The following is a 25833-nucleotide window of genomic DNA, read 5'->3' as shown; positions in this document are numbered from 1 at the left end:
AATAAATAAATAATTGTTTCTTAATCTATATATTTTTGATTGAACGAAGTCTGTGCGACTGCATGAAATGCACTGGAAATCAGGGTGTGCAGTCAGTAAATTCCCAAACACAGTAAGCCCATGGTGTAAGACAAGCCACGAGGGAAGATGTGGGCAACAAACGCCATCTTTTAAAGTCGCGAGTGCTTTTCTGCAGGATCAGACAGAAGCTGCGTGTGCTGTGAAAGAGGTCAAATGTAATAGAGCCAATGCAGGCAGAACAGAAAAGCACATTTATTGTGAAAGTTAAAAAGTAGGGAATGTATGTAAATATATGCATATATAAATATTGATACAGAAATTTATATAAACAAAGTCAGTCAGTCAGTCATGTCTTGTCTTGTCTTGATTTGATTTGTATTTGAAAATAAGGGGGAAGGAGCTCATCATGTCACACAGCCCATCCGCAAGCTCTCGCTAAAATCGCTATGTTTCTAACTTATATAATTTGCCTTCTTTCACATGTGGAATAGCAAAATCCCACAGCAGACTCTTCTCCTGTCAGTCAGTCCCTGAATGCGTGTTGAATCAAATCAGTGTGGCTTCAAGTTGCATGTAATGCATTTTTCCTCCCATGACATGAAATGCACAGTAAGATCGCGCAGAACGTTTCCACGCACTCTCTCACTTACACTAACACACCAACAAACTAAAAATTCTGCACTCTCCAAAGGCAGATTTTGAAATTTGAAATTTGAAATCCGAGACAGACAGCACATTCCTTTTAAACAGATAGATAATGATCCGATACTGATAGCACACCATTTTGGAGAGACAGAGAATGACCCCGGGCAGACCAGCACATCACCTTAAAAGGGATACAGGAACACAATGAACAAAAACAAAGCATTCTGTAAAACTCAGCAGGCCGTGAACATTCTGTGGATGAATTTCCCGGGCTCACGTTCAGTCAGATGATCATTCCGATATTTTAAGAAAAATGTAAAGTTTACAGATTTTTCCTGGAAAATAGCGCCTGGAAAAATAGGCAGCGAGGATGGACAAAAGGGAATGCCTGTGATACAGTGGAGCGTAGGAGTGATTGAATAATAAATGGCACAATGCAAAAAGGCAAAGTGAGTGGTAAGCGGCAATAAAGTAACAAAGGATGGACCAGAGGAGGTGTTAGTGTGAACAGCAGAACCATTAGCAGACAATGGGAGCGGTGCTTATGATCCGATACGTTGAACCGAATGTTGAGGCCAGAACACTATAACCTGCCTGGAATCTAGGGTTTGAACGCCTTTTAATTAGACCAGGCAGCTTGGCCACCCCGGATCGATTTCCTGCACGGTTTAAATTCGGCAGCCAAGGGACTAAATCCAAAGCCAGCTTCTCACATCTTTTCAGCGCGAGAGAAACAGGACGCACTCATATTCAGGGCAGAGTCTGTTTCACGTTGAATTTGAGATTGACGTTGAATGTATGCTTATCCCTATGGAGGTGAGCTCATGCGTGCAGAAAGGAAGATACACTGATCAAGTATTTGCCGGAATCAAAACGGGGTTTATGTTGTCCAATGAGACGCAGAGCCGAGCACATCTGAGAAACATGAACTTTACTCAGTTCGGTGAGTTTCACTTTGCGCCTGGGAATCTCCAGGATTTTTGTACGCTGTGTGAACAACGGAGTGCAATCACACGTTTTAATTTGAAACATGTCAGTTTTCTCACATGTCGACCGGCTGAGAAGTCCTTTTTTGACAAAAGGTTGGCAGGGCTCGTCCGGGATTTGAACCCGGGACCTCTCGCATTTCAATTATTATAATCCCAAAGCGAGAATCATACCCCTAGACCAACGAGCCGCCGACAGTGAGGAGCGTAGCTCTCAGTTTCTGATGTTAGTTTGCTATTCGGCCCTTCGTGCCTGTGCTGACTCTCAGAGACCGATTTCATGAGTCCCCCTCTCCATCGTTCTGCTAATGTTTTCCCTTTGATGAAGTGATTATTTTTTGTGACATTACTTCATCAACGAGCTGCATCCTTTTCAGTAAAAGGTGAATTTGGCAATGAGGATAAATGTGATTGAATAAAAAAACTAGGGGAAAATGTTTAACACAATAACGACGAAGCTGGGGGCATACTGGATCAGCAGTCCATTGCTTCAACCTGTCAGTCACCTTGTCTCCTATTGACTGCAAAGTCAGACATCCATCCCCTACTTTTTGCATTCAAACAGAAATAATATGCACGAAAATCTACTTCACCACTTGTTTTGCCCGTGCAACCAGATCGACAGTGATGAAAATGTGCCATTAGCTTCTTAAAGCACACAGCCTTCCTTTACTTCAGGTGAGTGACTGTCCGAGATGGTTGGTTTTGAGGCAGAATCAAAACAAAGAATATAAAATTTCACAAAGCGCGATAGCTGACCACTGCCGGACTCGAACCTGCAATCATCTGATAAGATCACAGTTACAATCGAAATCAGACACCTTATCCTTTAGGCCACGCGGCCTCTACCGTCGGTGCATAATTTGTTGTTTTTTATATTGAGAGCAAATTTGGGACAAGGGTTACATCAAGGAGTGGATATCGGAAAACATGAGCATATTTTGAGTAATGAACAGATGCGCTGCGATATGGATGTACACGGACACAGGCAAAGTCAATCTATCTTGAAACACAACAGTTTAACAATTCGGTTATCACAGCTGATAATCACACTCCTTTTTAAATGTACAGGATGATCCGGATAATGAGAAAATACGTTTTAAAGGCACAATTGATGAACCGGAACTGACAACCATCCCGTTGAAACTGACACCGAATGATCCTGGACAGGAAGCACATCCCTCTTACACAGCTGTAGAATTGCCCTTCACGGACAGCAGTTCCCTTTCAGAAGAATAAATTGGAATTTCTATCATTCCTGAATGCAATTGTGTTGTGCGTGAATGAGCGCGGTTCTCATGAGCACGCGGGACTGGGACGGTTGTTGAAGCCACATGTGATAGACAAGCAGGAAAGAGGGAGGGAAATAAAACCAACCCAGACAAAAAGACAGTTTAAAACATATATATATTTATCATAATAAGAAAATAAATAAATTTACAATTTTATTGCAAAAAATTGAATTTGATTTGATTGAAATAAATAAATAATTGTTTCTTAATCTATATATTTTTGATTGAACGAAGTCTGTGCGACTGCATGAAATACACTGGAAATCAGCGTATGCAGTCAGTAAATTCCCAAACACAGTAAGCCCATGGTGTAAGACAAGCCACGAAGGAAGATGTGGGAAACAAAGGCCATCTTTTAAAGTCGCGAGTGCTTTTCTGCACGATCAGACAGAAGCTGCGTGTGCTGTGAAAGAGGTCAAATGTAATAGAGCCAATGCAGGCAGAACAGAAAAGCACATTTATTGTGAAAGTTAAAAAGTAGGGAATGTATGTAAATATATGCATATATAAATATTGATACAGAAATTTATATAAACAAAGTCAGTCAGTCAGTCATGTCTTGTCTTGTCTTGATTTGATTTGTATTTGAAAATAAGGGGGAAGGAGCTCATCATGTCACACAGCCCATCCGCAAGCTCTCGCTAAAATCGCTATGTTTCTAACTTATATAATTTGCCTTCTTTCACATGTGGAATAGCAAAATCCCACAGCAGACTCTTCTCCTGTCAGTCAGTCCCTGAATGCGTGTTGAATCAAATCAGTGTGGCTTCAAGTTGCATGTAATGCATTTTTCCTCACATGACATGAAATGCACAGTAAGATCGCGCAGAACGTTTCCGCGCACTCTCTCACTTACACAAACACACCAACAAACTAAAAATTCTGCACTCTCCAAAGGCAGTTTTTGAAATTTGAAATTTGAAATCCGGGACAGACAGCACATTCCTTTTAAACAGATAGATATAATGATCCGATACTGATAGCACACCATTTTGGAGAGACAGAGAATGACCCCGGGCAGACCAGCACATCACCTTAAAAGGGATACAGAAACACAATGAACAAAAACAAAGCATTCTGTAAAACTCAGCAGGCCGTGAACATTCTGTGGATGAATTTCCCGGGCTCACGTTCAGTCAGATGATCATTCCGATATTTTAAGAAAAATGTAAAGTTTACAGATTTTTCCTGGAAAATAGCGCCTGGAAAAATAGGCAGCGAGGAAGGACAAAAGGGAATGCCTGTGATACAGTGGAGCGTAGGAGTGATTGAATAATAAATGGCACAATGCAAAAAGGCAAAGTGAGTGGTAAGCGGGCAATAAAGTAACAAAGGATGGACCAGAGGAGGTGTTCGTGTGAACAGCAGAACCATTAGCAGACAATGGGAGCGGTGCTTATGATCCGATACGTTGAACCGAATGTTGAGGCCAGAACACTATAACCTGCCTGGAATCTAGGGTTTGAACGCCTTTTAATTAGACCAGGCAGCTTGGCCACCCCGGATCGATTTCCTGCACGGTTTAAATTCGGCAGCCAAGGGACTAAATCCAAAGCCAGCTTCTCACATCTTTTCAGCGCGAGAGAAACAGGACGCACTCATATTCAGGGCAGAGTCTGTTTCACGTTGAATTTGAGATTGACGTTGAATGTATGCTTATCCCGATGGAGGTGAGCTCATGCGTGCAGAAAGGAAGATACACTGATCAAGTATTTGCCGGAATCAAAACGGGGTTTATGTTGTCCAATGAGACGCAGAGCCGAGCACATCTGAGAAACATGAACTTTACTCAGTTCGGTGAGTTTCACTTTGCGCCTGGGAATCTCCAGGATTTTTGTACGCTGTGTGAACAACGGAGTGCAATCACACGTTTTAATTTGAAACATGTCAGTTTTCTCACATGTCGACCGGCTGAGAAGTCGTTTTTTGACAAAAGGTTGGCAGGGCTCGTCCGGGATTTGAACCCGGGACCTCTCGCATTTCAATTATTATAATCCCAAAGCGAGAATCATACCCCTAGACCAACGAGCCGCCGACAGTGAGGAGCGTAGCTCTCAGTTTCTGATGTTAGTTTGCTATTCGGCCCTTCGTGCCTGTGCTGACTCTCAGAGACCGATTTCATGAGTCCCCCTCTCCATCGTTCTGCTAATGTTTTCCCTTTGATGAAGTGATTATTTTTTGTGACATTACTTCATCAAAGAGCTGCATCCTTTTCAGTAAAAGGTGAATTTGGCAATGAGGATAAATGTGATTGAATAAAAAAACTAGGGGAAAATGTTTAACACAATAACGACGAAGCTGGGGGCATACTGGATCAGCAGTCCATTGCTTCAACCTGTCAGTCACCTTGTCTCCTATTGACTGCAAAGTCAGACATCCATCCCCTACTTTTTGCATTCAAACAGAAATAATATGCACGAAAATCTACTTCACCACTTGTTTTGCCCGTGCAACCAGATCGACAGTGATGAAAATGTGCCATTAGCTTCTTAAAGCACACAGCCTTCCTTTACTTCAGGTGAGTGACTGTCCGAGATGGTTGGTTTTGAGGCAGAATCAAAACAAAGAATATAAAATTTCACAAAGCGCAATAGCTGACCACTGCCGGACTCGAACCTGCAATCATCTGATAAGATCACAGTTACAATCGAAATCAGACACCTTATCCTTTAGGCCACGCGGCCGCTACCGTCGGTGCATAATTTGTTGTTTTTTATATTGAGAGCAAATTTGGGACAAGGGTTACATCAAGGAGTGGATATCGGAAAACATGAGCATATTTTGAGTAATGAACAGATGCGCTGCGATATGGATGTACACGGACACAGGCAAAGTCAATGTATCTTGAAACACAACAGTTTAACAATTCGGTTATCACAGCTGATAATCACACTCCTTTTTAAATGTACAGGATGATCCGGATAATGAGAAAATACGTTTTAAAGGGGCAATTGATGAACCGGAACTGACAACCATCCCGTTGAAACAGACACCGAATGATCCTGGACAGGAAGCACATCCCTCTTACACAGCTGTAGAATTGCCCTTCACGGACAGCAGTTCCCTTTCAGAATAATAAATTGGAATTTCTATCATTCCTGAATGCAATTGTGTTGTGCGTGAATGAGCGCGGTTCTCATGAGCACGCGGGACTGGGACGGTTGTTGAAGCCACATTTAATAGACAAGCAGGAAAGAGGGAGGGAAATAAAACCAACCCAGACAAAAAGACAATTTAAAACATATATATATTTATCATAATAAGAAAATAAATACATTTACAATTTTATTGCATAAAATTGAATTTGATTTGATTGAAATAAATAAATAATTGTTTCTTAATCTATATATTTTTGATTGAACGAAGTCTGTGCGACTGCATGAAATGCACTGGAAATCAGGGTGTGCAGTCAGTAAATTCCCAAACACAGTAAGCCCATGGTGTAAGACAAGCCACGAGGGAAGATGTGGGCAACAAACGCCATCTTTTAAAGTCGCGAGTGCTTTTCTGCAGGATCAGACAGAAGCTGCGTGTGCTGTGAAAGAGGTCAAATGTAATAGAGCCAATGCAGGCAGAACAGAAAAGCACATTTATTGTGAAAGTTAAAAAGTAGGGAATGTATGTAAATATATGCATATATAAATATTGATACAGAAATTTATATAAACAAAGTCAGTCAGTCAGTCATGTCTTGTCTTGTCTTGATTTGATTTGTATTTGAAAATAAGGGGGAAGGAGCTCATCATGTCACACAGCCCATCCGCAAGCTCTCGCTAAAATCGCTATGTTTCTAACTTATATAATTTGCCTTCTTTCACATGTGGAATAGCAAAATCCCACAGCAGACTCTTCTCCTGTCAGTCAGTCCCTGAATGCGTGTTGAATCAAATCAGTGTGGCTTCAAGTTGCATGTAATGCATTTTTCCTCCCATGACATGAAATGCACAGTAAGATCGCGCAGAACGTTTCCACGCACTCTCTCACTTACACTAACACACCAACAAACTAAAAATTCTGCACTCTCCAAAGGCAGATTTTGAAATTTGAAATTTGAAATCCGAGACAGACAGCACATTCCTTTTAAACAGATAGATAATGATCCGATACTGATAGCACACCATTTTGGAGAGACAGAGAATGACCCCGGGCAGACCAGCACATCACCTTAAAAGGGATACAGGAACACAATGAACAAAAACAAAGCATTCTGTAAAACTCAGCAGGCCGTGAACATTCTGTGGATGAATTTCCCGGGCTCACGTTCAGTCAGATGATCATTCCGATATTTTAAGAAAAATGTAAAGTTTACAGATTTTTCCTGGAAAATAGCGCCTGGAAAAATAGGCAGCGAGGAAGGACAAAAGGGAATGCCTGTGATACAGTGGAGCGTAGGAGTGATTGAATAATAAATGGCACAATGCAAAAAGGCAAAGTGAGTGGTAAGCGGCAATAAAGTAACAAAGGATGGACCAGAGGAGGTGTTAGTGTGAACAGCAGAACCATTAGCAGACAATAGGAGCGGTGCTTATGATCCGATACGTTGAACCGAATGTTGAGGCCAGAACACTATAACCTGCCTGGAATCTAGGGTTTGAACGCCTTTTAATTAGACCAGGCAGCTTGGCCACCCCGGATCGATTTCCTGCACGGTTTAAATTCGGCAGCCAAGGGACTAAATCCAAAGCCAGCTTCTCACATCTTTTCAGCGCGAGAGAAACAGGACGCACTCATATTCAGGGCAGAGTCTGTTTCACGTTGAATTTGAGATTGACGTTGAATGTATGCTTATCCCTATGGAGGTGAGCTCATGCGTGCAGAAAGGAAGATACACTGATCAAGTATTTGCCGGAATCAAAACGGGGTTTATGTTGTCCAATGAGACGCAGAGCCGAGCACATCTGAGAAACATGAACTTTACTCAGTTCGGTGAGTTTCACTTTGCTCCTGGGAATCTCCAGGATTTTTGTACGCTGTGTGAACAACGGAGTGCAATCACACGTTTTAATTTGAAACATGTCAGTTTTCTCACATGTCGACCGGCTGAGAAGTCGTTTTTTGACAAAAGGTTGGCAGGGCTCGTCCGGGATTTGAACCCGGGACCTCTCGCATTTCAATTATTATAATCCCAAAGCGAGAATCATACCCCTAGACCAACGACCCGCCGACAGTGAGGAGCGTAGCTCTCAGTTTCTGATGTTAGTTTGCTATTCGGCCCATCGTGCCTGTGCTGACTCTCAGAGACCGATTTCATGAGTCCCCCTCTCCATCGTTCTGCTAATGTTTTCCCTTTGATGAAGTGATTATTTTTTGTGACATTACTTCATCAACGAGCTGCATCCTTTTCAGTAAAAGGTGAATTTGGCAATGAGGATAAATGTGATTGAATAAAAAAACTAGGGGAAAATGTTTAACACAATAACGACGAAGCTGGGGGCATACTGGATCAGCAGTCCATTGCTTCAACCTGTCAGTCACCTTGTCTCCTATTGACTGCAAAGTCAGACATCCATCCCCTACTTTTTGCATTCAAACAGAAATAATATGCACGAAAATCTACTTCACCACTTGTTTTGCCCGTGCAACCAGATCGACAGTGATGAAAATGTGCCATTAGCTTCTTAAAGCACACAGCCTTCCTTTACTTTAGGTGAGTGACTGTCCGAGATGGTTGGTTTTGAGGCAGAATCAAAACAAAGAATATAAAATTTCACAAAGCGCGATAGCTGACCACTGCCGGACTCGAACCTGCAATCATCTGATAAGATCACAGTTACAATCGAAATCAGACACCTTATCCTTTAGGCCACGCGGCCGCTACCGTCGGTGCATAATTTGTTGTTTTTTATATTGAGAGCAAATTTGGGACAAGGGTTACATCAAGGAGTGGATATCGGAAAACATGAGCATATTTTGAGTAATGAAGAGATGCGCTGCGATATGGATGTGCACGGACACAGGCAACGTCAATGTACCTTGAAACACAACAGTTTAACAATTCGGTTATCACAGCTGATAATCACACTCCTTTTTAAATGTACAGGATGATCCGGATAATGAGAAAATACGTTTTAAAGGGGCAATTGATGAACCGGAACTGACAACCATCCCGTTGACACAGACACCGAATGATCCTGGACAGGAAGCACATCCCTCTTACACAGCTGTAGAATGGCCCTTCACGAACAGCAGTTCCATTTCAGAAGAATAAAGTGGGATTTCTATCATTCCTGAATGCAATTGTGCTGTGCGTGATTGAGCGCGGGTCTCAGGACCAAGCAGGACTGGGACGGTTGTTGAAGCCACTGGTGATGGACAGGCAGGAAGGAGGGAGGATAGTAAACTGTTGCTCAACAGCTTCGTTGGTTTGGCATTGCCTTCTCGTCATCTATGCAAAAGTTCGAGCGACCGAATGGAGTTCGACATTTCGTGTAAAACAGGCACAAGAAGCTGAATGGCTTCCTCCTGCCCTTTGCAATTGGTTTGAGGGGTTAATGGACACAATGGCCTCCACCTGTCCGTGTGTAACGATTGCTTGCATCTGCTATTGTGCAAAATACTCAGATGATAATTGGGAAGGACTGCAGCCACTTGTGCAACAGAAAGCGCAGGTACCGCAGCTAGCCTTCTTTGAAGTATTGTTTTGCTGCACAATTCACTATGCAGCCCAAGCCCAAATACTGACTTTGGTGTGAGTGGAACCCACAAATGTTTAATATGCTATGGATTAGAAGTGCCAACGTGCTATCCAGTGCACCACCGAGCCGCCAAATGTTGCATCAATCCAAAATTAAAATAGATGCATAATCTGAGCTAAAAACAGAAAAATCTGCATATACTCAGCAGACGAGGCAAAAACCTGCGAAGAGAGAAACAGAGTGAACTTGTTGGGTCGCAACTGGATCAATCTCTGCCGTCCAAAACGGATGCTCTTTCAGACCCGAATCATCATGTTACTGTTTGAAAGTGATGTTTTGTCATTGACTGATGGAACTTTTCAGCTTGGAATAAGGCCACTTCGCCCCACTGTGTCCGCAATGTCCGACAAATACCTATCCAACCTGAACCCACTTTCCAGCTCTTCTTGTTCCCATGTAACAAACTATGGTTTCATTTTATTCATTCAAGCATGTGGACATCGCTAGCAAGGATTTAATGGCCTTCTCCTGTTCTTGTGTAACAGACTGGAGGGGCTCAATTGCCTTCTACTATTTCTGAGCAACAGGTTCGTTGGTTTGGCATTGCCTTCTCCTCATCCATGCAACAGGTTCGCGCGACCGAATTTGTTGCAGTCATCCTCAGTATTGAATATCCAACTAATTTGGCGTCATCCGCAAATTGAGAAATTATGTTTTTGATTCCTAGGTCTAAATCTTAAATATAAATTGTAAACAACAGTGGTCCCAGCACAGATCCTTCTGGAACAGCACTAGCCACCATCTGCCACTATGAAAGCTAACTTTTACCCCTACACTCTGCTTTCTGTCTTGAAGCCAGCTAGCTATGCATTTATCTAGTTGTCTCCTGATTCAACATTCTCTGACCTGACTTGCGGTTCTTTTTTTTCCTGTTTAACAATCTAGCAATCCTAGTATTTCTTTTATATATTCTAGCATGTGGATAATGCTAGCAAGGGCAACCATTTTTGCCTTTCCCTAATTGCCCTTGTGAAGGTAATGGTTAGCCATCTTATGCAACTGAGTTTCTTGCTAGGCCATTTCAGAGGGCAGTTCAGAGTCAACCATGTTGCTCGGGATCTGGAGCCCCATTTAGGCCCAGACCAGTAAGGACTGCAGATTTCCTTCACTAAAGGAGACCATCGAACGAGATGGGTGTGTTGCATCAATGGTCAACATTACTAACACTGGATTACTAGTCCAGTGCCATAACCATTATTCTATTATGATTGGCCTCCGCCTGTGTAATGTGCTAGAGGGGCTGAATGACTCCTCCTGTTCCTGTGCAACAGGTTGAGGGATGGAATGTCATCCTCCGAGTCCTATGTAACAGGTTCGAGGGGTTGTTTAGTCTCAACCTGTTCCTGTATAACAGGTCGGTTGGTCTGAAATGCCTCGTCCTAATCCTATGCAACGTGTTCTATTAAGGGGAGAGCAGAGTGGGGTTCGGGATGTGGGGCCGCGCGGAGAGGGGGCGGAGGTCGTGTTGCAGAGAAATCTAGAATGCTAAAGAGAAATGAAAAGGAAACAATGCCGGAAAGTGATTGTTGTATTGTAACCACATTATGTCAAGAAGGGACAGAGCATAGAAACAACAGGGGGCACTAACAAAAAGGATCCTGGTAAGAAAAAAAGCGATAAGATAAATAGGGCTATAGTACAAAATAATGTTACGATTTAAAGTGACAAATCTAAAAGCATTGTATCTGAATGAACGAAGCATCTGTAATAAGGTAGAAGAATTGACAGCTCAAATAGATGTAAACGGATACAATATCGTTGCAATTACAGAGATATGGTTGCACGGTGACCAGGGTTGGGAACTGAATATCAAACAATATCCGGTATTTCGGAAGGACAGGCAGAAAGGAAGAGCGGGTTGTGTGGCTTTGTTAGTAAAGGATGAAATCAGCGCAAGAATGAGAAAGTTTAACAGCACGGAAAGTCAAGATGTAGATTCAGTCTGGGTGGCACGAAGGACAACGAAGGGGCAGAAAAGATTGGTGTGAGTTGTCTATAGGCCTCCAAACAGTTGTGGTAGTGTAGAGGATAACATTAACAGGAAATTGGAGCTGCATGTAACAAGGGTACTACCATCATCGAAGGTGACTTTAAACTGCATATAAATTAAAGTAATAATAATATGGCCGATTGATTCCTGGCATGTGTATGAGATGTTTTTTTAGCCCAGTATTTTCGGAGCCTATTAGGGAACAGAATATCCTATATTGGGTATTATGTAATGAGAAGTGGTTATTTAGCAATCTTTTTGACCGGGGTCCTTTCGGGAAGAGTGGCAATAATATGATTGAATTCTTTATTAAGATGGAAAGTGAAGTATTCCAATCCGAACCTATGGTCCTAAATCCAAGCAAAGGAAACGATGAATGTATGGGGAATGAATTGGCCGTGCTAGATTGGGAAGAATCAATAAACGTCATGTTGGTGGATGGGCAACAGCTAACATTTCTGGAACGAATGCATGAAGTGCGACAGTTATACTTTCCTTTCTGGTGTAAAAACACAAAAATGATACTGACCCAACCATGGCTAACAAAATAAATTAAGGATAGTATTAAATTCAAAGAAGAGTTATACAAAGTTGCCAGAAAAAGTAGCAAGCCTGAGGATGGTGGACAATTTAGAATTCAGTAAAAATGTGCCAAGAGATTGATTAAGAGGCGAGACATAGAGTATGAGAGTGAACTTGCAAGGAACATAAACACCAACTGTAGTAGATTCTACAAGTTCATAAAAAGGAAAAGATTAGTGAAGGCAAACGTAGGTCCTTTACAGACAGACACGGGAGAATTTATAATATGGAACAAGGAAATGGCAGGACAATTAAATAAATACTTCGTTTCTGTCTTCAAGGACGAGGACACAAGTAACATTCCAGAAATGCTTGCGAACCAAAGGTCTACTGCGCAAGAGGAATTAAAGGAAATTATTATTTGTAAGAAAATAGTGCTGAGGAAACAAATGGGACTGAAGGCCGATTAATCACCAGGGCCTGATGATCTGCATCCAAGAGTACTAAAAGAGATTGCAATGGAAAGAGTGCATGCATTGCATTGGTTGACAACTTCCAAAAATCTATAGTTTATGGAACAGTTCCTGCAGACTGGACGGTGGCAAATGTAACCTCACTGTTTAAAAATGGATGGAGAGAGAAAACAAGGAACTACAGACCGGTTAGCCTAACATCAGCTGCAGGGAAAATGCGAGAGCCTATAATAAAGGATTTTATAACGGCACACTTACATAATATCAAAGGGATTAGAGAAAGTCAACATGAATTAATGAAAAGAAAATCATGTTTGACAAACTGGCGTTTTTTGAGTAAGTAATAATAGAAAACATAAGGTAGAACCAGTGTATATAGTGTATTTGGATTTTCAGAAGGCCTCGGATAAAGTCCCACGTAAGATGTAGTGTGCAAAATAAAAGTACATCGGATTGGGGGTAATTTACTAGCATGAATTGAAAATTGTTTAATGGACAGGAAACAGGATCGATGGGCAGCGGGATCGGTGTCCTTGTAAAACTGTAATGTGAAAGCATACATGCAGGTGCAACAAGCAGTTAAGAAGGCAGATGGCATGTTGGTCTTCAGTGCAAGAAGATTTGAGTAAAGGAGCAACGATGTGTTACTAGTTGTACAGAGCCTTGGTGAGACCGCACCTGGAGTATGGCGTGCAGTTTTGGTTTCGTAAATCAAGAAAGGATATACTTGCCATAGAGGGAGTGCAGCGAAGGTTCACCAGACGGATTATTGGGATGTCAGGATTGTCGTATGAGGAGAGATTGAGTCGACTCGGCCTGTATTCAGTGGAGTTTATAAGAATGAGAGAAGATCTCATTGAAACTTCTACCATTCTGAGAGGATGAATAGACTGGATGCGGGGAAGATGATTCTCCTGATGGGAAGATTTTAACAAGGAGTCACAGTCTCAGGATACGGGGTAGGTAGTTTAGAAAGGAGAAGTGGAGGTTTTTTTTCACTCAGAGAGTGGTGCAGCTGTGGAATTCTCTACTACAGAAGACTGTGAAGCCCGAGTCACTGAATATATTTAAGATGGTGATAGATTTCTAGACACAAAAGACATCCAGTGATATGGGGAAAAAGCCTGAATATGTTGTTGAGATAGAGGATTAGGAATGATCATATTGAATAGTGGTGCAGACTCGAAGGGCCGAATGGACGACTACTGCATGTTTCTATGTTTTAGGATCTAAATGGACTTTTGCTCTTCTTGTAGAGCAAGCTCAAGGAACTGATCGGCTTCTGCCTCTGCTAAGGCTCAGATTTGAGGCGTTAATGGCTTCCTCCTTTCCCTGTGCAACAGTGCGGTGCGGCTGAAAGGCCTCCTCCTAAATCTGTGTAACAGGAAAGAGTGCCTCCTCGTCATCTCTGCAGCAGGTACGAGCGGCCGAATGGCGTTCTACTATTCTTGTATAAAAAGCCCAAGTATCTGACTGACTTCCTCTTGACCCTTGCAACTGGCTCGAGGGGTTAATGGAATTCTACTGTCCTTCTGTAACAGGGTTGATGGCTTGCTCCGGTTGCTGTGTAACAGACTCAGTGTGCTAAGAGAACTCAATAGAAAAGTGGGTGGGATTGGAGCCACTTGTGTTACAGGAAGTGCAGGCCCGCAGTTTCCCTTCTCGGAAGTATTGATTTGCTGCAAAATGTACTGAGCGGCCGAGGAAACACCAGCTCATGACCGAAATTACGACTTAAATCCAAGCTATCCAGACGAATGCCACATCCGGCTCTTGGTCCGTAGCCTTTTAGATTACTGGAATTCAAGTGCACATTCAAGGACTTTTTAAAAGTGGTGAGGACTTCGCCATCGAAAGTCCTTTCAGGCTGTGATTTTCAGACTCTTACCACTCCCTGGGTGAAAGCATTGCACCTCAACTCCCTATAACCTCCGACCAATTACTTTAAATCTATGCCGCCTGGTTGTTGACAACTCTGCTAAGGGAAATCTATCCTTTCTATGCACTCTATCTAGGCTAGTCATAGTTTTATTCACTTCAATACGGACACCTTTTAGCCTCCTTAGTTCCAAAGAAAACAAACTCAGTCTATGCAGTATTTACTCAGAGCTAAATTCACCATCCGCCTAAATCTATCCTGTATCTTCACGAGTGCAGTCAGATCCTTCCCATAGTACCGTGAGCAGAACTGCATGTAATACTCGAGCTGTGGCCTAACTAGAGCTTTACACATTTGAAGCATAACTTCCCCGATCTTATAATCTACGACTCATCTAATGAAGGCAACTATTCCGTGTTGAATCTTAACATAGAAATATAGCAATTAGGCGCATCATACGCCATTTGGCACTTCGAGCCTGCACCACCACTCAATAAGATCATGGCTGATCATTCCCTCAGTACCCCGTTCCTGTTTCTCTCCATACCCCTTGATCCATTTAGCCGTAAGGCCATACCTAACTACCTGTTGAATATATCCTATGAACTGGCATCAACAACCCTCTGCGCCAGGGAATTCAACAGGTTAACAACTCTCTGAGTGAAGAAATTTCTCCTCATCTTATCCTAAATGGTCTGTCCCTTATCCTAAGAATGTGTCACCTGGTTCCGGACTTTCGCAAAATAAGTAACATTCTTCCCGCATTAACCTGTCCAGTCCCGTCAGAATCTTATACGTTTCTATGAGACCCCCTCTCATCCTTCTAAACTCCAGTGTATAAAGGCCCAGTTGATCCAGTCTCTCCTCATATGTCAGTCCTGCCATCCCGGGAATCAGTCTGGTGAACCTACGCAGCGCTCCCTCAATAGCAAGAATGTCCTTCCTCGGATTAGGAGATCAAAACTGACCAGAATATTCCAGGTGAGGTCTCACCAAGGCCCTGTAGAACAGCAGTAAGACCACCGTGCTCCTATACTCAAATCCCCAAGCTATGAAGGCCAACATACCATTTGCCCTGTTCACCGCCTGCTGAACCTGCATGCCAACTTTCAATGACCGATGTACCATGACACCCAGGTCGCGTTGCACCCCCACTTTTCCTAATCTGCCGCCATTCAGATAATATTCTGCCTTCGTGTTTTTGCCACCAAAGTGGATAACCTCACATTTATCAACAGTATACTGCATCTGCCATGTATTTGCCCACTCACCGAACCTGCCCAAGTCATCCTGCAGCCTCTTAGCGTCCTCCTAATGGCGCACACCGCCACACAATTTAGTTTCATCTGCTAACCTGGAGATATTACACTCAATTCCTTCATCCAAATAATTAATGTACTGTTAAGAGCTGGGATCACAGCACTGAGCCATGCGGCACTCCACTAATCACTGCCTGCAAATTCTTAAAAGGATCCGTTTATCCCGACACTCTGCTTCCTGTCTTCCAATTAGTTCTCTATCCACGTCAGTACATTACCCCCAATACCATGTGCTTATGTGGGACCTTGTCAACAGCCTTTTGAAAGTCCAAATAGACCACATCCACTGATTCTCCCTTGTCCACTCTGGTAGTTATATCGTCAAAAAGTCCAGAAGATTTGTCAAGCATGATTTTCCCTTCTTAAATCCATGCTGACTTGGACCGACCCTATCACAGCTTTCCAAATGCGCTGCTATATCATACTTAATTATTTATTCCAACATTTTCCCCACTACTGATATCAGGCTAACCATTCTATAATTACCCATTTTCTCTCTCCCTCCTTTTTAAAAATGTGATATTACATTAGCTACCCAGATCCAGAATTGATAGACTGTTGGAAAATGATCACCAATTCATCCAATATTTCTAGGGCCACTTCGTTAAGTACTATTGGATGCAGACTATCAGGCTCCGGGGATGTATCTGTCTTCAATCCCATCAATTTCTCTAAGACAATTTCCCATCTAATAAGGATATCCTTCGGTTCCTCCTTCTCACGAGACACTCGGTCCATTAATACACCCGGAAGGTTATTTGTGTCTTCCATCATGAAGACAGAACCAAAGTATTTGTTCAATTACTCGACTATTTCTTTGTTCCCCATTATAAATTCACCTGAATCCGACTGCAAGCGACCGACGTTTGTCTTCACTAATCTTTTTCACTTCACATATCGAAAGAAGCTTTTGCACTCATTTTTTATGTGTCCGGCAAGCTTCCTCTCGTACTCTATTTCCCCCCTCTTAATTAAACCCTTAATCCTGCTCTGCTGAATTGTATATTTCTCCCAGTCCTTAGGTTTGTTGCTTTTTCTGGCTAATTTATATGTCTCTTCCTTGGATTTAACACTATCCTTAACTTCCCTTGTTCGCCACGGTTGAGCCAACTGCCCCGTTTATTTTTACTCCAGACAGGAATGTAAATTGTTAAAGTTGATCCATGTGCTCTTTTAATGTTTGCCATTGCCTATCCACCGTCATCCCTTTAAGTATCATTTGCCAGTCTATTCTTGCCAATTCACGCCTCATTCCATCGTAATTACCTTTCCTTAAGTTCAGGTCCCTAGTTTCTGAATTAATTGTTTCACTCGCCATCTTAATAAAGAATTCGACCATGTTATGGTCATTCTTCCCCAAGGGGCCTCGCACAACAAGATTGCCAATTAGCCCCCTCTCATTACACATCACCCAGTCTAGGATGGCCAGCTCTCCAGTTGATCCCTCGATATATTGATCTAGAAAACCATCCCTAATACACGCCAGGAAATCGTCCACCACCGCAGTGCTACCATGTGTTCAGCCCAATCAATATGTAGATTATAATCGCCCATGGTAACTGCTGTACCATTATTGCACACATCCCTTATTTCTTGTTTGATGCAGTCCCCAACCTCACTACTAGTGTTTGGAGGTCTGCACAAAACTCCCACGAGCGTTTTCTGCCATTTGGTATTCAGCAGCTCGAGCCATACCGCTTCCATATCATCCAAGCTAATGTCCTCTTTACTATTGCATTAATTTCCTCTTTAACCAACAGCGCCACCCGCCTTCTTTTTGTTTCTGTCTAGCCTTCCCAAGCATCTTATCTACTGGCCCTGCTACCGTCAAGGATTCTGTGGACATGCACTCCAAGGTCATTTGCACCTCTACACTCATCAGTGGCCTAACATTTAATGTTTATTCGCTTTCCCTATAAGCACTCCCCAAATGCATTATCTCACACTTCTCCGTGTTAAATTCCATTAAACTCCTGACCAGTTCTTTGATATCTTCCTGCAATGTACAGCTTTCTTCCTCATTGTCAACCATACCTGGTTCACTAATCTTTTAGTCACCTGCGCTAACTTGTATTTAGCGGCTAGGTGTCAAATTTGTATCGCATAATACTCTTGTGAAGCACCATGGACGTTTCTCTAATTTCAAGGCGCTAATTGTATATAAGTTGTTGTTTAAAATGTGTGTTACGTAACGTTATTCACTGGAGTTCAGAAGAATGAGAGGGGACCTCATAGAAACGTTTAAAATTCTGACGGGGTTAGACAGGTTAGATGCAGGAAGAATGTTCCCAATGTTGGGGAAGTCCAGAACCAGGGGACACAGTCTAAGGATAAGGGGGAAGCCATTTAGGACCGAGATGAGGAGGAATTTCTTCACCCAGAGAGTGGTGAACCTGTGGAATTCTCGACCACAGAAAGTTGTTGAGGCCAATTCACTAAATATATTCAAAAAGGAGTTAGATGAAGTCCTTACTACTAGGGGAATCAAGGGGTATGGTGAGAAAGCAGGAATGGTGTACTGAAGTTGAATGTTCAGCCATGAACTCATTGAATGGCGGTGCAGGCTAGAAGGGCCGAATGGCCTACTCCTGCACCTATTTTCTATATTTCTATGTTTCGATGTTATATAGAGTTTTCACCACAGAAAGAGACAATTGCACCTAACTGGTGTTGCTGAAGTTAATGCTCCACACTACCCGACTTCACTTGATCCTAACAGCATACTGTTCTTTTGCTTTCTCAGTCATGTGCTTAGGTACTCCCTCGAAAAAAATCTGTGCTATTCGCCTCAACTACTGCTTGTGTAGCATCTTCCACATTCTAACCACTCTTTGGTAAATAAGTTACTGTTGAATTGCCAACTGAATTTAGCGGTGACCTCCGTTCTGAAATCCTGCACTATATCAAACATTTTCTCCACATCAAGCCGATCACATACCTTCATAATGTTAAAAATATTTCTCCCTTGTTTTTCTAGAAAGAAGCTCCCCAGTCTGTTCATTTACATTTCCCGAAATGTAAATTATTTCAGTTCTGACCGAAATGTTTCCTTCTTTGCTGTGAGATTCTATGATTCTCCGATTTAATTTTCACATCGTCTGGGAGAGGCAACAGGGCAAGCATGCAGGCAGTCTCTCTGATAATTTGCACCAACCATTGGACTATTAAAACAGCGTTATCGTGTAACTGCGATGGCCGAGAGGTTAAGGCGTTGGATTTAAAAGTTTGAATCCTCCTCGCAGTGATTCAACAGGCGACTTTTTTTTTTACTCGACTCCCTGTGGATATCACTGGAATCTGACCACAATTCCCTCCACTGCCCTTTATTACACTGATAGACGCGAAGCTGTTGTTCGAACTGGAAACACTAATTATTTATCAGTATTAATTCTTGATTGTTGGTTTGTTATAAACTATCTGCAAAAATCAGTGAGAAATATACACCGCATGAAAAAATGCCTTTTAATAAAGATCCCTGCTTTGTTAGGGAGGAAATCACCTTCCGTTCATGAGTGGGAACGGGGTTTGGTTTCATAAAGTTGAACAAGATTTGACAAAATAACAGCGGCAGCATTTGACGTTGCGATTTTCTGATAACATCAGCGTTTGCATCAAAGTGAGATGCCATATCCATTAAGCGACGTGGCCCCTGCCGTTTGCAGCAGGCTAATGATGAGAATGAAGGATTACACAGCGGAATTGCATTTTGATCAGTTCCATACTTTGCACTGCAAACCAATCAGCGGCAGCGAGCCTTTCATTGATTGAAATACGAGAAGTCACAAAGCCCCGGAGGATATGGAATTATTCATGAAATGCTGAAAACACTCCGCAGGGCTATCAGCTCTCGGCAGAACTAATGTTTTGCAGCGTTACTTCAATATACTATAGTTCCGGTGTGATTTTCGTTCCTGAATGTTTAAGTTGCTCTAAAATACTTGCAGCCTAACCGCAACTCCGAAAATATAATAGATGGCCCGTAATGAGTTCAAACCCGCGAATTTTGCGTTATTAGTACGACGCTCTCACCAACTGAGCTAACCTGCCTCAACGCTGCGTCCTTTCTTAAGTCACTTTAACATTAAAATGCTAGCATTTGTACAGCGACATTCACCTCAGCACTTCACAAGGTGGTTCTGAGCAAATTAATTACTTTTAATTCACTGTTGTAATGTAGGAGACGCAAACATGTATAGCATGGAAGGAGGCCGTTTCAGCCAATCGTGTCTGCGCAGGCCGACCAAGAGCTTTCCAGCCTAATTCTCCCTTCCCAGCTCTAAGTAGGTTACAGCACTATCAGTGGCATCCAAGTATTTTTAAAAGGTGTGAGTATTTCTGCCGCTACCGCCCATCCAGGCAATGAGTTCCCGACTACCAGGCCCCCCTGGGTAAAGATATTTACCCTCATAACTCGTCTAACACTCCCCCTAATTCATCATCATAGGCAGCCCTCGGGATCGAGGAAGACTTGCTTCCACTCTTAGCATGTGTTCTTAGGTGGCTGTACAGTCTAATACGAGAACTACAGTCTCTGCCACAGGTCGGACAGATATTCGTTGAGGGAAAGGATGGAAAGGGAGCCTGGTTTGCCGCACGCTCCTTCCGCGCTTGATTTCTGCATGCTCTCGGCAACGATACTCGAGGAGCTCAGGACACTCCCGAATGAACTTCCTCCACTTCGCGCAGTCTATGGCCAAGGTCTTCCAGGTGTCATTGGGGATGTCATACTTTATCAGTGAGGCTTTGAGCGTGTACTTGTAACGTTTCCTCTGCCCGCCCTTGGCTCACTTGCCGTGGACGATTTCCTCGAAGAGCGCTTGCTTTTGCAATCTCGTGTCTGGCACGTGGCCTGCCCAGCGGAGCTGATCAAATGTGGTCAGTGCTTCAATGCTGGGTATGCTGTCCTGGACGAGGACGATAATGTTTGTGCGTCTGTCCTGCTAGGGAATTTGCTGGATCTTGCAGAGACATCGATAGTGGTTTTCTCCAGCGACTTGAGGTGTTTACTGTACATGGTCCAGGTCTCTGAGCCATACAGGAGGGCGGGTATTACTACAGCCTTGTAGACCATGAGTTGGTGACAGTTTTAAGGGATTGATCTTCAAACACTTTTTTCCTCAGACGGCCGAAGGCTGCACTGGCGCACTGGAGGCGGTGTTGCCTCTCATCATCAATGCCTGCTCTTGTTGATAGGAGGCTCCCGAGAGAGGGGAAGTGGTACACCCCGCAATTACTTTAAAACCATTCCCCCTGGTTGTTGACCACTCTGTAAAGGGAAACAAGTCCTTCCTACCAACTCTATCTAGGGTCCTCATAAAGTTATGCACCTGAATATAGTCTCCCCTCAGCCTCCTCTGTTGCAAAGAAAGCAGACTCAGCATTTCCAATCTTTCCTCATCACCCAAATTCTCCAGTCCAGGCAACTATTTTTGGAAATCTCCTCAGTACCCTTTCCAGCGGATTTCCATCTTTTTTCTGAAATGTGATGACGAGAACGGCACACAGTATTCCAGCTGCCGCCTGACCAATGCTTTATAAAGTCAATTATAATGTCCTTGCTGTAACCTGCAGAGTTACGGACCGAGAGCTGGTAAGTGGGAATAGGCTGGATAACCTCTTGTTGGCTGGCGCAGATATAATGGTAAGTACTGCAGGGAATCCAATACGGCCAAGTTGATCTCCTGGACTAATTTCAATCGACAAGATGGAGAGGAAGTTACACAGATTTTTTTTCCCACATTAGCTTGCTTTTTTTTCTGTTTTTTGCTTCTCACATGATTTCACATGGCTCCAGTTATGGTGCTGTGTATAAGATTTCGGTGGAAGGGGTGTAGCAGTTGTGCGGTGCGGACTTATTAGGTTGGGCATTCTTTATCATTCCGCCATTGTTAATCATCACAGGTTCATATATAGCCTTCAGTGTTGTTGATCAAAGTGCCTTGTGGCTCATTGTCAGCCGGCACGTATACGATGGGCCGAAGTGGTCTCCGTCAGCGCTGTGGATTTCTAAATGTCTATGTTCCTTCACAGATCCAAACTATTCCTTCACAGACCCAGAGAGCTGCAACACTGACTCAGACTGCTCGTTCACATTCCCAGACTCTACCTTCACAGATTCAGAATCTTCCTACACAGTCCCACACTCTACCTTCACAGATCCAAACTTGTCCTACAGCGACCTAGACAGCGGTTAAACAGACGCAGGCAGCTCCCGCACAGAGGGGTACTGATCCTACACCGAGCCAGACATAACTGCACAGATGCAGACACTCCTGTGCAGATAGGCAAACCTCATACACAGCATCAAAATGCTTGTTTACATTTTTCAGACAGTTCCTTTCACAGACCCAGCATCAACTACACAGGAGCAAACATATCCTCATCAGCCACAGACAACACCAAAACCTTTCCAGAGAGCTTCGACAGAGACACTGACATTTCCTTCGTGAAAGCAGGCAGCTCCTGTACAGAACCAGGCAGGTGCTACACTGAAGCAGGGATCAACAGCACAGGCACAAACTTTACTACACAGGCCCATACAGCTCCTATCACAGACATAGGGACCTCCGAGACAGATTAATTCCCTTCTACATAGACATAGACAGCTTTACCCTTGCCAAGGCTTCACCAACACAGATCCAAGAGAGCTCTTACACAGAGATAATCAGTTCTTACACGGGCGCAGACTGTTCCAGCAAAGGACCAGACTGCTGCTACACCCAGCCAGACAGCTAGCTTCGGAGACCCAGACACCTCATTTGAAGATCAAGACAGTATCGGCAATGAAGCAAATACGCCAATACAGAGCAACATCTACCCAGGAAGATCAACTCAGACCGACACACTCCAACACGGACGCAGACTCTCCAACACAAACAGAGACAACTCTTGCACAGACCAATTCAGCTCCAAACCTGACACATGGAGCTGCAATACAAATCACGACGTTCCTCCGCAATCACGGACAACACTTAAACAGACACAGTCAGCTCACAATCTGACACAGGCAGCTGCAACACAGACCCAGACAGCATCTAACGAGATCCAGAAACTGAAAGTTCTTATCGTGACCCAGACACCCCTACATATACCCAGAGAGCTTGTCATTGAATCCAATGCCTAATGCTGCAGATAACGGAAATGTATAGGCTTACAAAGGAGAGCATAGACTACGCTGCCTTTCTGCCTAATCCAACCATGCCAGCTTTTATGTTCTAATCGAATCTTCTCGAGTCTTTCCTGATTTAAATCTACCAGCATAGCCGTCTATTCCTTTCTCCCTCATATGCTTGTATAGCCTCTCCTTAAACTTATCTATACTATTCGCTTGAACCACTCCTGCATTTTGAGTTCCACATTCTCATCACTCTTTCCAGAAAGAAGTTGCTTCTGAATCCCCTAACTTGTTCATTATTTCCTCTTATGAATAACCTCACGTTTCCGGTATCGTCCGTGTAAATCCTCTCTGCACCCTCCCAAGAGCCTCTATATCATCTTTATAACCAGAACTGCATGCAGTACTCTAAGTGTGGTCTAACCGAGGTTCAATACTGTTTCAGCATAACCTTCCTACTTTGCAATTCTATAACACTGGAAATAATCTCCACTCTTAGTTACCTTTATTTTGCCTTGCTAAACTCTGTCACGATTTAAGTGAGTTGTTATACTGAGAGATCCTATTGTACCTCTTGCACCCCCGAGAGTCAGTTGCACCAAGTAATAAGTGACCTCCATATTCTTCCCACCAAAATGTAATAACTTACATTTATGTGTGTGGAACTTCATTGAAAATGATGTGCCCATTCTGCATGTTTATCAGTGTTGTCCTTAATTTGCTGCAGTCCTTCTCAGTATAAATTTCCTCCAATTTGGTATCATTAACATATTTGGAAATTCTGTTTTTAGTTCCAAATCTAAATCGTTATTATAATTTGTGAACAATAATGGTCCCAGCATTGATCCTTTTGGAAAACCACTGCCGACATTCTGCCAATGTGAATAGCTACCGTTTATGTCCAATCTCTGATTGCAGTCTTGAAGCGAGCTCGCTATCCATTCTGCTACTTATCCCCTGACCGTATTCAGTAGGCTATTATTTGGTATCAAAGCAAAGATCTTTTGAAAATCTCGATACATCACACTTATTGCCTTATCAAGGTCTACTCTCTCTATTACCTCTTCAGAAAGTATGTGAGGTTGGTCCAGCAGGACTTTCCCTGTTGAAATCAATGCTGATAATTCATTTTTATACTTTTGGTTTCTAGATGTTCTTCTATTAGGAAGGGTTCCATTATTTTCCTATCAAAGAGACAATCATACCCCTTGACCACCGAGCTGATTAGCTGAGACAAGCAGGGATTCACATTTTATTTTCCGCCGAAAGTGATTCAGCCTATCCCGCTTTATACTGCGTAATACAGCGACATCAAGTTGTGCTGTCAGACTCGGATTAGTCTTTGTCTGTTTAAAATGGTTGTGCTGTCAGTGCTGCTTCACTCGGTGTATGCTTAAAAATTCAATGTGCTAGCTGCACTATTAATCTGCTTAAATCGTTGGATTCGGAATTTTATGGAATTGTTCCCGAGTAGGTTCGAGCCCTACTCGTAGTGAATCAGTGAGTGTAGGCATTTGATCGTAATCCGCTCGGATTGGAGTTCATTTCAGCTGAAATTCTTCTGAATTATTTTGCAGCAACTTTTAGGCCACCTGTTACATCACGCTCGCCCAATTATCCACTCGTTCGATTCCAGAGGATTGGGACATTTTTAAAATCGAGCCAAGAACGACTAAAAATATGATTAAAAGAGGATAGATTATGAATGTTAACTTGCACGAAATATAGAAAACAGATAATAAGAGTTATACAGATATATAAAAAAGAAAAGAGTGGCTAAAGTAAATGTTGTTCTCCTGGAGGATGAGAATGTGGAATTAATAATGGAGAACCGGGAAGTGGCAGAGACTTTGAACAAATATTTTGTATCAGTTCTCACGGTAGAAGTCACTAAAAACATCCCAATATGGATTATCCATGGGCTATAGGGAGGGAGGCACTTAACACTATCATTATCACTAAGGAAGTAATAAGATGTAAAATAATGGGACTAAAGGCGGACAAGTCACCTGAATCTGATGGCTTATATCCTAGGGTCTTAAGAGAAACGGCAGCATAGATAATGGATGGTTTGGTTGTAATCTACCAAAATTCCCTCGATTCTGGGTTAGTCCCAGCGGATTGGAATATCGCAAACGTAAAGTCCCTATTTAAATAAAAAGGCAGACGCAAAGCTGGAAACTATAAACCAGTTAGACTAACATCTGTCGTTGGGAAAAAGCTGGAGTCCATTATTAAGGAAGCAGTAGCAGGACATTTGATCAAACATGATTGAATCAAGCAGACTCAACATGGTTTTATGAAACGGAAGTCATGTTTGATAAATATCCTGCAAATCTTTGAGGATATATCGAGCAGAGTGAATAAGGGGGAACAAGAGGATGTGGTGCATTTGGATTTCCAGACGGCATTCGATAAGATGCCACATAAGAGGTTACTACATAAGATAAACGCTCACGGGGTAGGCGGTAATATATTAGCATGGTAGAGGATTGGCTAACTAACAGAAATCAGAGAGTCAGGATAAACGGGTCATTTTCTGGATGGGAAACAGTGACTAATGAAGTGCCGCAGAGATTTGTGCTGGGTCCTCAACTATTTAAAATCTGTATTAATTACATGGATGAAAGGACCGAGTGTAAAGTAGCCAAGTTTGCTGATGATACAAATATGGGTGGGAAAGCAAATCGTGAGCAGCACAAAACAAACCTTCAAAGGGATATAGACAGGCTAAGTGACTGGGCAATAATTAGGCAGATTGATTATAATGTGGGAACATGTGAGGTTATCAACTTTGGCAGAAATAATAGAAAAGCAAATATTGGCCCTGAAATTCCGGCTTCCCCGGGTCTGTACGGAGTTCCTATGGACCCGGGAAGGCATCGGAAATGCCGGTT

The 25833-nt window shown here is 42.8% G+C and overlaps 3 non-coding genes across 3 annotated transcripts; all 3 read right to left on the bottom strand.

The window, feature by feature from the left end:
* Positions 1–1755: 1755 nt before the first annotated feature.
* Positions 1756–1843, bottom strand: trnap-ugg (transfer RNA proline (anticodon UGG)). The gene is given in 2 exon segments: positions 1756–1791; positions 1808–1843. It is a non-coding gene; the product is annotated as a tRNA-Pro (tRNA).
* Positions 1844–4887: 3044 nt separating this feature from the next.
* trnap-ugg (transfer RNA proline (anticodon UGG)) lies at positions 4888–4975 on the bottom strand. The gene is given in 2 exon segments: positions 4888–4923; positions 4940–4975. It is a non-coding gene; the product is annotated as a tRNA-Pro (tRNA).
* Positions 4976–8016: 3041 nt separating this feature from the next.
* trnap-ugg (transfer RNA proline (anticodon UGG)) lies at positions 8017–8104 on the bottom strand. Its single transcript is given in 2 exon segments — positions 8017–8052; positions 8069–8104. It is a non-coding gene; the product is annotated as a tRNA-Pro (tRNA).
* Positions 8105–25833: the final 17729 nt, after the last annotated feature.

The sequence above is a fragment of the Pristiophorus japonicus genome, unplaced genomic scaffold (genome assembly GCF_044704955.1).
Source record: "Pristiophorus japonicus isolate sPriJap1 unplaced genomic scaffold, sPriJap1.hap1 HAP1_SCAFFOLD_336, whole genome shotgun sequence".
In the NCBI taxonomy this organism is placed as follows: Eukaryota; Metazoa; Chordata; class Chondrichthyes; family Pristiophoridae; genus Pristiophorus; species Pristiophorus japonicus.
Note: the sequence above shows the minus strand (reverse complement) of the source record. Positions and strands in the feature narration are given on the sequence as shown.